Source organism: Balaenoptera acutorostrata, chromosome 3 (genome assembly GCF_949987535.1).
Source record: "Balaenoptera acutorostrata chromosome 3, mBalAcu1.1, whole genome shotgun sequence".
Taxonomy (NCBI): Eukaryota; Metazoa; Chordata; class Mammalia; order Artiodactyla; family Balaenopteridae; genus Balaenoptera; species Balaenoptera acutorostrata.
Genome location: NC_080066.1, coordinates 83,500,851 through 83,515,809, shown reverse-complemented (window position 1 = coordinate 83,515,809; position 14,959 = coordinate 83,500,851).

The window sequence follows — 14,959 nt, the reverse complement described above, 5'->3', positions numbered from 1 at the left end:
TGAGAAATAAGCAGAGGAAGCATCATTATCTCCATTTTATGCATGGAAAACTTATGTGTAAAGAGAATAAAGCATGGGAAGTTGCCTAGCATGTAGTAGATGCTGATTTCCTTTGCCATCAATCTACTGAGAAATGGCAGAGCCATTTTCCAAGGAGTGACAGCTCAAGGACTGACAGGACACTTGGCTTCTGGTCTGTGCTCTCTCACAGATGTCTTCATTTTGGATTAGGAGAACACTTTTTTTTTTTTTTTTTTTTTTTTTAGGAGAACACTTTTTTTTTGAGTGGTAGATCATTGAGACACAGATCCCTTCTGGTGGTCTGGGGTGTTCATACCCTCTTCAGGCCCTTTCCTTATTCTGGCCCAAGTTGCCTGTGGAATATGGGGTCCCTGGTCTCAGATAGAGCACTAGTGTCTTTAATATTACACAGTGTATTACGGATGCTTTTTTCTGAGTTTGAAATGGCATCAGACTTGCATGAGATTTCTCACCCAATTGCTAGGTGGCTCATGAGCTTACAGCCCAGAAACTTCCTGGAAGTACCTTTAATATGAGTGCTGTAATGTGTGGGCAGTCATATAGACTGATATGAGCTGGAAGTTAACCAAAGTGAGTAAATGAGCTGGATCACTCTGACTTAGCTGTGTATAGGACAGGACATTGAGGTTTCTCCCAGCAGAGAAGGCTCTTATTTATTCTCATTAATTATTCTCCTTCACCCCCATGAATACATTGGATACAGGATTAAGTATTTTTCTGCTTACATTGAGAGTTTTATCTGCAAAAGAGAAAACATCATGAAATGGCATAAACCTTAGAAATCTATATTTTGTTTGAAGAATTCTAAGTACTTCCCTGAACTTGGAGGTCTGATGCTAAAAGAAAGAGTTGCCTAAAAATAGATTTGTCTGGCAAACTGACTTGAAAGTTCTGTACTGCTTCCTTTTGCACAGGTCAGATTTCCACAGCCAGGCAATTTTCCAGACAAGGCTGACCTCATGCTCTTCCTCACCCTGTGTTTTCTGTGGCCTCGTTATCCAGATAACTGCTTCTTTCCTCCACTTCCCTCTGGCCTCAGGCTTCCAAATTATCTCAGGGAGAAGCTCTCATTTGGCTGGCAAGCCTTTGAGAATAAATTGATGAAGAAGAGGAGGTGGAGCTTTCCACTGGACCTCCATGGAGTCTTGAATAGTGCTGGGGGTTGATTCTACCTTGATTCCAAAAATCACTGCTTCCTCCTTTGGCTTTTGAAAGAGTGATGGAACTTCCACTTATTTTTCTTTCTGTAGCATAAAACATTCATTTATTTATTCATTAGTCCATACATTTTATATATATATATATATATATTGAGCAGCTACTTTGTGCCAGACTCTGATGACACAAAGTTTACTGAGGCTAAATTTCTGTGTTCAAGGAGCTCATCATCCAGTGTATTGTAGAACTCACTGTTCCCTTCATTGTAGGGAGTGATCTCTTTTCCTTTTCTTAGGCTTTGATCCTCTCACTGCCAGCTCTCTCCCTGTCTCACATGACCAGTTCATATACAGCCTCCAAGATTAAGCTCTTAGTTGCTCTTCTTCCAGGAAGCTTTTCATGGTCACCCCTACCCTACACCCTCCTCTGAAGACATGTAATATGTTTCTTTGCACGGCTTTTAGTTCTACATGTGTCACATAGTTATTTATGTATATGTCAATAATCCTAAACTATAATCAGGTTTATATGTAATAGGTGCTCAATTAATGTTTGTTGAATGTTGGACAAATATTTCTATCTTCCGTTTCTCTAAAAGCTGCTTTCAGCTGAAGTGAGGTTGAATGGCTGCCAGAAAAAGACACATTAGGTTAGTCCAAGGTTAGTGAAATGAAAATTTTAGGAGTGACAGCATCTCACCCCTTTATGGCTGTGCTGCCAGTCCTATGCATAAAAGTAACAGTGGTATGTTGTATCATGGCGTCTGAAAGGGGAAAGAGGAAATATGTACAATGGCTTGCCCATATGCCCTGGAGAAATGAACCGGGTCCATAAATACAATACAATTCCAATTAACCAAGCAGAAAGATATAGTCTTCTTGTAAACTGTTAAGCAAAACATCCCTTCTTGTTTCATTTCTTGTTGGAAATTTTGCCAAAATGTCCACTTCTGTGGCTCATGAAATACATTAGAGGGGCAATGCTGATAACTGAGGACTTGCATTACATTTGGCTTATCATTTTAAACTTTAGTTACGATTGTGCTATATCATGGCCATAGATATAAAATGTATAGGAGATTGGGTTGCATTTATATTGACCCAGGCTAAATCTTTTCAGATTTTATTTTTTTAATGAAAATTCCTGGTATCTTATTCTGTGTGAGACTTGCTAAAGGAATACTGGTATTACAGAGAATGATGTGTGAGTCTCACTTCTTTTCTTTCTTTGGGAACGTGGATGTGTCTAAGAGTCACTTTCCTCGTCTGTAAATGGGAGCAATAATAGCCTCATTTTCTGTGTAGTTTATTACACGGATTAAATGAGATACTGTGCAAAAAGCACAGCCTGGCACAGAGGGCCCAGTGAATATTACGTTTGATAATGACAGTAATAATGAGGATATAGTCTTTATGAGTTTCCTAGGGCTTCTGTAACAAGTTGCTGTGCACTAGGTGGCTTAAAATTTAAAAAAAAAATATCTTTCACAGTTCAGGAAGTCACAAGTCTGACTTGTGACTTCAGGGTTCAAAGTGTCAGCAAGGTTGGTTCCTTTTGGAAGCTCTGAGAGAGAAACCGTCCCATGTTTCTGTCCTAGCTTCTGGTGGTTTCCAGCAATCCTTGGTGTTCCTTGGCTTGTAGATGCGTCCCTCTAATCTCTGCTTCTGTTTTCACAGGGCATTTTCCTCTCCATGTGTCTCTCTCTGTCTTCTCTTCTTATAAGGTCATCAGTCTCTAGATTTAGGGCCTACCCTAATACAGTATGACCTTGTCTTAATTACATCTTCAAAGACTCTACTTCCATAAGGTCACATTTGAACACTATGGGTGGAGAGGAATTTGGGGGATACTATTCAACCCACTACATAATCATAAAAACAAAATGAGGATATAGTCATAAAAACAAAGTTTTAAAACATTTGGCTGGCAAAGGGCTCTAATTAGATGGGTCATGGCCAATATAAGTTTATTTAGAGTAGCTATTGGGACTTTCCATGGATTATATTTTATTGACAAGGTCCAGTTCTCAACTTTTCTGTTGTTAAGTAGGTCTGTACTGCCTTAGAAAAATGGATAATTCATGAGGAAAATGGTGTTTTCCTGATTCACTCAGGTTATGATTTAGTCTTCTTCCTCATTTCAGTTGGCTTGTGCTGTATCTTTATTCAGCATCATCAGAGAAATGGAAGTGTTTGGCTAATGAGAGCCTCTAGTTAATGGGTAGTATCCAGGCATCTCACTTGTGACCAATTCAGGAAGAATTTTAAGCACAGTGAAATTCATGATACATGACACACTGATGAATGTAATATTGGTCCTGTTACAGTGACTCAAAAGGGTTCCAGGGTTATGCTTTAGGGTAGTAATTTTGAGCAACAGTTATAACTATCGTAGAAATATGTGGATGATGGCTAATAGAAAATTCCCATTAACTGGTTGCCAGACTGGAAGGGAATAGCTGTTTTTCTCTTCACTTACAAGTTAATAATAAGTGAATTGGCATAAATTAGGCTCACCCTTTTTGCTTTATACTTCTGTATCTCTGTTTGTGCCTTGGCTTCTGGGCAGGGGTTGTGGATACTATATCAGAAACCAGGGGAGGATTCTCCCATGACTTGAGGACAAGCACAGCCCTGAGAATTCTTTCTCTCTGTCCATGTGATCTCCAAAGATGATTCACTCATTCCAGAGGAAGAAACATTATCTTCTATAAAAGTATAAGATTTAATGCTTTAATGCTTATGCAGTGGTTGAGGTGCTTAGATGAAATGCAATATAGAAATGCAAATACTCATTGGGATTTCAAATTTTAATTTCTTTACTAATTTATATTTATTGGCCAAGTCCTGCCAGGACCATTAGAATTAAGATTGTATTGTGTTTACATTTAAATCTCTATTTTCAAGTGCTTTTGACATACAGTGTATGTTTTCACGCCAGAGGGGATTTCATTTTAAACGAAATGTGAGGGAGAAAAAAACAACCCAATTGCACATCTTTTACTTAAGGGAACCAAATAAAAGAAGTTAGTGTTTTCAGAGAGTATTTTGTACCTCTGTAACTTAAAAATGAGATTTTTTTTAAAAACAGGATTTTTTGTTGTTTTTCACATTATTACAACTTTATATTAGGATTTGGGATACGAAAGCAAGGGAGGGATTAGTTATTCAGAGGGGGAAGCAAAGTCAACAGAAATGACCAGTCTGGAATAATTAATGTTGTCACAGATATATTATGTTGCAAATATCTGTGTTGATTCCTAGTATGAGTGTGGTTTAGTTCCATAGGTTCTTACCCTATAGATTTCCTTGTGGCTCTTTCACACCTCTTCATTTTAGCTTCTTATCATTGAGGATGCTGGCCTAAGATCAATAACTAGCATAAGTCCAGTGATCTGGGAAATTTTAGTTTGAATTTAACCCACCCCAAAGGAAAGGTAGAATGTTCTCTCAATATATTCTTCACACGTTTAAGTTCAAAGTTTTCCTTTTAAAGCTACACAGAAAATAGAAAATAAGTCTGTTAGAATCCAAAGACAAGATTTCATCTAAAAATGTCTGGATTCTCCATCCTTTGAGGGCTCTTAAATTCAGATACAAGGCTTATGTGACAAGGAGGGTTGCAAACCCAGGCTAGTTATAATTTGTCTCTGTTTCTAACACCTTTGCCCTAAATAATCCCACAGAGTTGAACTTACATACCCTTCGAATATAGGAAAAATGAGCTCATTAAATTTTTTTTAATTGTCAACATGCTGCATCTAATTATAATGTGTCTTGTCTTAACTCATGACTGCTGTATAATAAACTTAATTACTTTGGTTTTCTTTTCTATTTATATAAACTTGTTTCCAGGGAAAGCAGAGTTGCAAACTCCCATGAACAAGGGAAATGAGTAACCCTTAATTTCCAAATCATGACCTCACTAGAGCATGTGTGTACATGTGTGTGTAAAATTTGTTATTCTAAGGAGAAAGGCAACACTTGTATAATTAGATCCCCTTCCCTTGGGCCCCGAGGGTGTCCTAATAAAGAAAATTTCATACATTGATGTGCTTCCCATCTCTTCATTTCTTTGTTCTATCACCCTGTTAATAACACCCTGCAGCAAAAAAATGTTTGTGAAGCTAAGAGCTGTCCAGATAAGAGAAAAGGTCATGATCCCCCTCCTGCGTGTTCATCAGCAAACGAACACCAATCTGAAAGTAAGAGGATGCCTGTCAATATGGAGTGGGCAGGCTGCAGCATACCATCAAATTGAAGGTAGCGGAATGCTCACACAGTTGTACTGAGCTCCAACCTTAACCCAAAATCAATAATCACCAAAGTATTACAATATGAAGTGACTGAATCATAGCGGGCAGGGGTGAAGGGAGTGGACATATGTGTGAAGATTTATAAATGCTAAAAGTGAGGAACGTAGTATTTCTTATCATCTTCAGATTTCTAAGATGAGTGTATTACAGACAATTAAGGGTATAAAACGATTTGGAGAGCCTAAGGCATCCCCGTTTTATTAACGCACAGTGTGGCCGGTTTCTTAAATAAACTTCTACCTCAATAAAATGGTGAAAATCTGCCTGCTTGATTTCAGGCCCGAAATTTGACTGCAATGAGTAATATTAACTCATGTACATTTTATTATTATTGCCTTTGATAATTGTATAAACAGTGTATGTGTCATAGGACAAATGTCTTTCTTATGATGGAGAGGAAAAAATCCTTGTAGACTAGATTTTTTAAAGAACTGAGTGAAGAGTCATTGCTTTTTTCCAGATTGGTTTAAACAAAGTGCCTTTCCTTTCTCCCCTGGAACTCTTTGCTTTGAGGTGTTTTGTGAGAAAACCCCCCTCTTCCAGGAAGACTTCTGAGATCCAGCGGAGATAAGAGAAGGATTTCCCCATCTGCTGGCCTAAATACTGACTGCCCTTGGGGAACAGGGATTAATCTAACAGAAGAATTGAATAATACACAATAAAACTATAAGAATTCAAAGAAAAATGATACAAAACATACATGTTTATAGACTGCTTCCTATAGGTATATTTGTCACCCCACTGTTTATTAATTCCTGAATAATAGTTCTTTTGGGAGTTGGTGAAATACAGCAACAAAACTATAAAACATATAGTTAGAGTAAATGTATTTGGTAATAATGAGAGTTTTACCTTTTGCACTTTCCTTTTAAAAGTGGGAATATTTTACCCTCTCTAGTAATCCACTTGATTTCATTATTTTCTGTTTTGTCTGTTTGTCTCTCTATGTATGTATTTATGTACCTATGTGTGTATGTGTCTATCTATATATGAATGTATGTATCTATCCATGTATATATGCATGTCTGCATGTATGTATATGTATCTATCTAAAGTATGTATTTATGTACATATGTATGTATCCATCCATGCAAATGTGTATATGTGTATGTATATATGTATCTATCTATCTCTGATTTCATATGCTTGTGCTGCTAGTGGCCTAAGAACTCCAGCATTGGGGACTTTTCTGCCAGCCACCTTATAAGCAAACACCTAGGCTCTTGCTCCTCCCAACATTCAGCCTTAGATAAAAATTTAAGAACATTGGATGAAATTAAACATTCATGTTCTATAGGTTTCTGTCAGATAGCTTAGCTAGACCTGAAAAACAGAACTGAGAGAAGGCTCTTTGCTTGTCTTGATGTTTTGATGTGCCTGACCATTCATAGAATTTAGTTAGTTGATGGAAAATCCCACCTTGAAATTCTCTCTTAATTATTACTTCTCTTACATCTCCAGATATCTTGCGCTTCCTCCAAATATCCTGGTGATACTTCCTCCCCATATAGGTACCCACAAGCACACACACATGGACAACAAAAATACCTCCAAACACCTTTATCTAGAGCACACTTATGGATTAAATTTAAAAAACCAAGAATAAGGAGTCTACCTGCTGGAAATGACTGTTCTGATTTCTCCCCTTAATTTCCAAAAGAAATTCAGAGGAAGAACTGATGATTAATTGTAAATAATGTGATTTGCAATAAAGGAGAATGTTAAGTAGGGAAGAGAAGGCTAACCAAAGTAAAACACCTACATAGAAGCTGGCCAGGGAGCACTTGGGCACCTTTCTGGGTTGCTGGCTAGTACTCTTTGAAGTGTATATGTTGCATTAATGCGTGGGTGCCCGGAGCCAGCTAGAATGCCAAATCCTTTCTTTCTTTCTCTCTGATAACATGAGAGACCTATTGCGGAGACAGAAGTACAGGCAAAAATCATTGCAGCTCTCATACTGTGGACCAAAATGTTTATTAGAAATTTTGCTACAATTTGCAAGGAGAAATAAGAATACAGTATAGGAACACTGGATGCAATGTAATACTCAAGTTTAGGGTTAATAAATTTGAAAGCACACTATGCGAGAAAATAATGAAAGCTCTATTTTTGTTGTACAATACACAGGTTTTCTTTATACTGTAGAGCACAGTTCTCATAACCTATGCTTCAGAATCAAGAGTCTTGAGTCTGGGGACAGCCTAAGTGGTGAGTGCACCGAAAAGGGTCTGCAGCATCCTGGGGACACACCTGTGTGCGCCAGTGAAGTTGCAAGAGTGAAGGCGCTGGCTATGGAGTTCTCTCTTTCGATTAACAGCTGCTTAAGCAGCCATCTGGAGAAAGCTTTTACAGAAAAATTCAGGTCAACCTCTACCAGGTCAACTTCTATGCCTTGAAGAATACGAATACAGCATTCCCATTCAGCACATAATACAATGCTCTTCACACAGAAATAAATCAATAAATGCTGTTGACTGGTGACTGACTTTACTTAATGTCTACCCTTTATGTGCCTCAAACTGCTTTGACAGTATTCATTCACTGATAACTTTTTGGCAACCACTGTAAAGTAAAAAATCTCTTTCCCTCCCCCATAATTAAGCAAATAAAGCGGAGTTAGGAGACTGGGTTTTTTTCTAAGCTTCTCTCCATCACTGACATTGGCCAAGTCAGATCACTTTTATGAACCACAGTTGTTGCAGAAAATATCCCTCTGCAATGTTATTGTAGTGCCACCATCATCATTACAAATTCAACAATGACTGTGCTTAGCACTTTACATACACAGTTTCATTTTAATTCTGACACTAAGCATATGAGGTAGGTGCTATTACTATCTCCATTTTATAGATGAAGAAACAGTCAGAGAGAAGCTAAGGAACTTGCCCAAGGTCACACAGCTATGAGTGGTGGGACCATTAGTTATTGCATGTTCAATTAGATTGTAAGATCTTTTAAGAGTTATTTTCTCTCTCCTTTGTATCTTCTTGCAGCCCCACTTTTCTCACACCAAGACACACACACACGTGCATGTGCACACACATGGCCATGCCACATCACACCACCTTGCCCATGGGAGAGCCTTGATGCATTTCAAGCACTTGTACCCATAAAACTCTAAAACTAAAATCAAACCCAATCCACTAATTTAATGGAATGGCAAATCCAATTAACCTCAATGTTATCTTGAAATATAACTGTAACAAAATTTTTCTTTTTTCCCCCTCTAAGTGTCCTAATTTATATAAGTGACAAGGTCCCAAATTATATAAGTGACTGGAATGATATAAATGACAAGGTTGATTTTCATGTGTGACAAGTACAATCAGTATCATTACTTTATAGTCACACCTCACGTTTTCCTAAATTATTGAACCAGGAGAAAATGAGAACATCAAATTATTCTCTGAAGGGAATCTCATCTGAGTCAATATTTTATTTTGTTGGAGTCTCTGGTAAGTATTGACTCATGGATTGATGAACTGATTTGAATCTGAGCCTATATCAGACTTGTTAGAACACACTTCTTAATTAAAGTTTTGGGGGAGCAGAGGAGATTCTTTTTTGAATTAATATTAATAATTGCTTGTCAGCAAAGAAGACTCTCAGAAGCAGGACTTTTTTTTGGATTCAGACATGAATTTATGTGTTACTTTGCCCACAACACTGCTCTATTAAAAATATAAGTAAAAGGGTCCCAGTGTATTTGCTATTTATTACTAACCCCAAAGACCATATCCGTTGCCTTTTTATTCATGTTTACATCAGGGCTAAGTCTTCTGGCCTCACCTGTTCAGATCAATGTTCAATGTGGGATCAGCAATGTGGATGGAATTGACCTTCCATGACCTCTTTTCCTTAACATAAACCTATGAAAATGAAAATCGGAAGAACACCCAATGGGCCATTCAGGCTTTCAGTAATCACGCAAGGCTAAAAGCCTCTGGCTTGCTCCTGCTTGAGGAAATTCCACTCCAAAATGCTGTGGCCACGCTGTCATAAACACTGATGTCTTAGGGAGAAATTTGGATAATCATCAACCTCCTGGGTGCCTGAGAGTTACAGCCTGAAGCAAAGAAGAAGTTGGAGAGAATAAGAAGCAGAGGATCCCAAGATCATTTCTCCCTCAGAAATATAACATATATGTTCATGGCCAATGACGGCAGGTCTTTTTCTACTATTTTCTCAAATAGGGGATGGGAGGTAGGTGGGCTCCAAGGAGGCATAGGAAATGGAACACACACCTTTCTGAGTCCCCATCAATTGTCAAAGCCCTATTTTTTTCCTATCCTTCTAAGTATAATACATTTTCTTATCCTGCTAAGAAGGCTTACCTGGCACAGATGACTTCTAAAAAACTACATCATCAGCAAGTCAGCAAGCTTATTACCTTATTAATTAGGGTCACTGCTCACTAATAATTTAGCCAATAACATGATATTTTTTAACAAGGCATTTACTACATTTATTATTTCTTTTGGCTAGCACTATAATAAATACAGTGAAATTTATTAATTTATGAAGCTTTTATCTAATACAAACGCATTTGCCATGGTCTTAAATTTTCTCCACGTCGTCATATTCATATTCTACCGCTGTTGTGTTTTTCTAACTCTGAGATGCAAGTTTTCTCTGCCCCAGGTAGCTTCATCTGTAATAATACTTATCTTACAAGACCTTTTAAGGATTAAAGGATATAATACATAGGAAGCTGACCTGAGTACATATAAGAATTTAGCAATGGGGAAAAATAAAATATTTAACACATGGTGCTGAAACAATTGGATAGTCATCTGGAGAAAAATTAAATCATATTTCTACCTCTCTTAAACTTACATAAATTTCAGATGGTTTAAATATTTAATTATATATTAAAATATTTAATTATATATGTACAAAAATGAAACCATAAAATACTAGAAGAAAATATAGGTGCCATTTCGCGTAAGGCTGACCTTCATAAGCATAATGCAAACACCACAACAAAAAGAAAAGATTGATAGCTATTGACTACAGTAAGTTAAAAGAAATATCTACCTGGAAAACAAAACACCATAAAAAAAAGTTAAAAGAAAAACTGGGGAAAATGTCTATAAGTTACATTACAAAGGGCTTATTTTCTTATTATATGAAAGTTTCCTATGAATCAGTAAGATAAAGATAAATAATGCCCCAAATAAAGATAGGCAAATAATATGAATAGGAAAGGAATTACAAATGGCTCATAACCTGTCCAACCTTGTTCTTAAAGAGAGAATTGCAAATTAAAACTTTATAAGAATTGCAAATTTAAAGTATGATTAGTTAGTAGTTTTGCAATGTTTGCGTTTACGTTTAATGATTGTTCACATTGTGCTATGTCTGTTTGATAGATAGATGAGCTATATAGATATATAAATGTGATTTATATAGATTCAGAGATATATATATGACACAGGATGCTATAAAAGATGCATTGCATTTAGTTGTCATGTCTCTTTATTCTCCTTTAATATAGAAAAATTCCTCTCTCTCTTTTTTTTTTTTTTTTTTAATCTTTCTTGGCATTTTTGAAGCGTCAAGGCTCGTTTTCTTTTAGAATGTTACAACAAAAAATCAAACCTGTATAAGAAGATATACTCGGAGAGCTGTCCTTCCCTTCCCTATCCCTTTTACTATATTCCCACTTGTCCGTATAGGTACTATTTTCATTATTTTCTGATGCATTCTTCCGGTGTTTCTTTTAGCAAAAATAAGAACAAATAGATATAGATAGATGATTGATAGACGTAGATATATTTCCTCTTTTTCATATGCAGAAGGCATTGTACTATGCATACACTCTTTTGCACTTCACTTTTTAATTTACCAATATATCCATATAAGTTCATAGAGATATTCCTCATCCTTTTGGATGGCTGTATAGAAGCAACATAATTTATTCAACTAGAATCTAGTGATAGACATACAGTTTAATTCTAATATTTTCCCATTCTAATAATGCTGTAATGAATAACTTTATGCTTATGTTGTTGGAAAAGTAGATCTTCAAGCAAACTATCAATTTTTGAGACATGTTAATAATATGTTTCCATCAAGATGTCATTTGTATGTATCATCATGCTTTTTATAAGCTCCAGATACTGTTGGCAACAAGCATACCTAAACGGCAGAAACAATGATCCATCACAATGTGCCAGACAATATGCTAAGGTCTTTATATGATCCCTTAAAATATTATATGTTATTTTATTAGGTCACACAAGCACAAGTAAAGGATATGCATTGTTGTTCTTCTTTCAGCTTTTCTGTTAGCTTGATATTTGTCAAAAAACAAAGGGACATTTAGTGGTCTTAATATGCTTAAAAACAAGTGATGGCCAGTCTTTAGAAATAATAAACAACCCAGGTCAACTCAAACATTAGTATTTTTGTTAAAGAGAAATCCAAGGACTTTGACTCAGTGCAGAAATGTAATATCAAATCATCCACTGAATATTTCCCTAAAATCTGTAGAGATGCTTTATATTTTCTGCAGCTTTATGGGAAGCCAGAAAGCTAGAAACACTTTGAAGTCACCTTGCCCTCTTTATAAAATCATCTTACTTTCTTTGTTTGTAAGTGGTTGGTTCAAAAACACTAGAAGCAACAAATTCAACATGAATTCCATTGAGTTTTGAAAAACTGTGTTTGCATCAAGGGCTTGTTTTGGGAATATTGTTGGTGTTCCACATCTGTTTATTTTCTAAGGATCCAGAGGGGAAGAGATGGAGTGGTGGCACGAAGCACCATTGGCCTGCCCTGCCACTAACCCTGTTTTCTATCTTGTCCTTTCTCAGAATCCAAGAGAAAGAGTAGTGTCTTGTTCACTCTTAAGAGTAGTGTCTTCTGTGGAGCAGGGGGCAATGGTTGCCAGCAAAGGACTTGGGAGGGGAGCCGTTGGAAGCTCCGGCAGCAAGCTGGAAGAAAATGCTGCCATCTACATGGCAGTCTGTGGGTGCTGACTCCACTCCCATCTACATGGTCACAAAAACTTCTCTAATTCGTTCTGTCCTCTGTCCTCTCCCCTCCTGCTAGTCTTGAGGAGGAACAAAAGCTTAACTCTTATCTCATATTCTCTTAAATTTCTGAATTCTTATTGTTTCCTAAGACCTAGGCTTTTGAATTTCAAATGCCAAAAATCTGCCTTACCCTTATGCTGTGGCATCCCTCCCTGGAGGCAAAGCATTCAGACTATCTGACTGATGGGCAAAAGGAAAATCATATCTGTTGATATTTCTGTTAATATTAAACATTTCTTCATGCCCTAGTGCCCCAACTCTCTGTCTCACTCTCCTCACTTGCTTCCCCTCTAAATTCTATAAGAAAAACATCATCTGCCAAAAGAGATTCATAAATGATCTTACTTTCAACTTTATTATTTATTAGAGGGCTGTGGAGTAGCGGGAGCTTTATTTAAGTGTTTTCTAAGCCTCCCATGTCCATCATCTGTCTCTTCTTGGTCATTCTTCATCTCAAAGGCAAAAGCTTAGTCTTTGGAGACAAAAGAGCTGCACTAAATCCTGGCTCTGCAAGGTAGGTAAGACCTCATGCTCACTTTCAACATCTGTAAAATGGGGATATCAATACCTATTTGATAGATTTATAATTAGGATTCAATAAAATATATTTACAGTGCCTAGCATGGTATAGGTGATCAGTACCTTGTCACTTCTGACTTCTTGCCTCTTTTGTTCTCTTTCCAAAAAGGTATTTATTGCTCAAATATTATAATTAACAATAAAAAAGGAAATAAAAATAGAATCAAATATACCACGCTACAATCTCATAACCATTTTATTATTTTTGATTTCCACGTTTCATTTCTGTCTAGCTCTGAAGGATCTCTGTAGTCTTTAGTGAAAAAGATACACTCTTTGAATGAACTTTCATATTAAAGAATTCAATACTCTTTCAGAGTGACTGGAAGAATATTCTATTTTCATTTTTAAGTCTTGAGATGTGAGCATTTGGGGTGGGGCCATTAAGTTGAAGATGAGCAGAGAGAGAAGAGAGGAAAAAAGATGAAATGAGGTGATGGGGATAAGGAGAAGAGAGTTGTAAGGATAAAGGCATGAGGATTATGGGTTGTCTTGTAAAATAGAACTGATGAACCATGCTCTCCAAGATAACTTTCTCCTTTTCTTACCCTCTGTGCTAAGATAAATTTTCTGTTCAGCTTATGATTATGAATTAATTTATGACTTTCCTTAATTGTCTGAGCAATGCAGTGTTAATGTCCTGGTAAGGACAAGTTCTCTTTTACTTTATGAGAACAATCACTTAACGAAAATTAGGCTATTACTTTTTATCTCCCTCTCCTTGCCAATGTCTGATACCACAGAACACTTCTGCAAATTTTCCTTCCCTTGTGTTGTGTTAAGGAATAGATCTCTATTTGGCTTTGACACTGTGAATATTTCCTGATAGTTGATAACAAGATTGAACTCCAGAAATATCATCTGATAAATCAGGTTGGAACAGTATATCTTCCCAGGGCTGTGAAGGTTCTTTGTTGAGTGGCTGTTGATTCTAGGAGAAGCTACTACTAAGAGGGAATTTGGGACCAGAAGAGACCCAAGGGGGTATGGCATTGCCTTCTGTTTCCCAAAGCATTGAACTAGAGAACTAGCCGGGAGAAATATAGTATTGCCAAAAAGTACCTTATGGGGCTATAAATGGGCCTGGGGTTGTCTCTAGCCTCTCCCGAGTACTAGCTGTGTGAGTTAGAGCAAATACTTACTCTTAATTTTAGTTTCCTCATCTGTGGAATGGAGATAAATATACCTATGTTGTTGGATTCTGTCACTAGTGATCGATTAATTTTACAATCATTCACTGGATTCTACTCCCTATTGGATGCTTTACTAGTTTTCAGGAAATGTCTGGTAAGGTCGGGCTTACCAGAAGCAGACCCTGAGACAAGGATTTGCATGGAAGTGATTTATAAAGGAATGCTTCCAGAAGAAACCTATACAGAGTGGTGGAAATGCCAAAGGGGAGGGTGCCAAGCAAGATGTGATTTAAGAGGGTCGTGTCTGCCTGATACTGCAGGGGAACCCGTACTCCAGTATTTGTTCCAACTTACAGCAAAAAGAGCATGAGCAACCCATGGCATATATATATATATATATATAAAGAGCATACTCTAGCACCAATCAGTCAGCAGCTAAGGGCTGTCCCATGGATGAGGAGTGAATGTAAACTCCAGACCCCTCCAGGTCTTCGTCTGTGCAGGCAAAACGGCTCCCTTTGCTTAAGGCTAGTCTTCCAAAGAGGGTTGCAGATGCATGCTATTAGAAAGAGAAACATACAGAATGCAGAGAAGGGAAACCCAGAGATAGTTAAGGGGATTCCAGTGTCCTAATAAGCAGGATACAGTGGTGAACAACAAAAAGTGATATCTGACCTCGTAGGTTTTATGCT